Source organism: Salarias fasciatus, chromosome 13 (genome assembly GCF_902148845.1).
Source record: "Salarias fasciatus chromosome 13, fSalaFa1.1, whole genome shotgun sequence".
NCBI lineage: Eukaryota > Metazoa > Chordata > Actinopteri > Blenniiformes > Blenniidae > Salarias > Salarias fasciatus.
In genome coordinates this window covers 2866886-2867671 of record NC_043757.1, presented here as the reverse complement: position 1 = coordinate 2867671, position 786 = coordinate 2866886, and the positions used below count along the sequence as shown (strand labels likewise).

Below are 786 nucleotides of genomic sequence, written 5' to 3'. Positions count from 1 at the left end.
GACTGTTAGCCATCAATTTTTATTTACAGAAAAACAGAAGTTGGTCACATATAATCAAGATAAACAAAACAAGCGGTTCATCTCAGCACACATGGACTTCATTTCACCATTCATAAGTTTACAACTGACACACTGCTCATTCTCCACCATGTCGCTCTGTTGTGGAGCTTGATAACCATCAGGTGTGTGAGGTTCAGGTGCAGCAGGTGCAGTAACTGCCGTCACACTCTCCTGTCTCCTTTCTCTCTGTTGGAATCTTTCCGCAGCTTTCACCTCCGTGTGTTGAGATGTGATGACAGGAGCGCAGTCTGGATGAGGTTCATTCACTTCATCAGCAGCTCTCCTGAAAAACACACACACGCCCATTATGACTTTTAACATGAGGTCAGTTACAATGTACTCTCAAAGTCAATCTCCTATGAGTGAGGACATTTATGATATAAATTCAACAGTAATCTATAAGGAAGTGGAGGAAAGAGTGTTTGCTTTGCCACTACTGCCCTGAGCTAGCGTGGCTAACGCTAGCAACCAGCTAACACCACGGACACCACAACATGGGTTAGCTCCGGCAGTGACAAAAATGACATGTACCCACGAAGATAATTTAATTTTTCATCAACAATGACCACAAACTCACCTGTTGGCTGCTCAGGGCGTGTTGTTTTGGGGCGACTGACTCACTCGGTTGTGGTCCTGGCCATGGTGGATGGTGCTATGCGTTAAACGGCATCAACAGCGCCACCTCCTGTTGTGGCATGCAAATTACACAACACTGGCAGTTGTGAA

At 45.4% G+C, this 786-nt stretch overlaps 1 long non-coding RNA gene across 1 annotated transcript; it reads right to left on the bottom strand.

Annotated features, from left to right (window-relative positions):
- LOC115399137 (uncharacterized) lies at positions 1 to 786 on the bottom strand. The gene is made up of 2 exons (XR_003932634.1): positions 638 to 786; positions 1 to 343 (listed from the first exon to the last, which is right to left on the bottom strand). It is a non-coding gene; the product is annotated as an uncharacterized LOC115399137 (long non-coding RNA).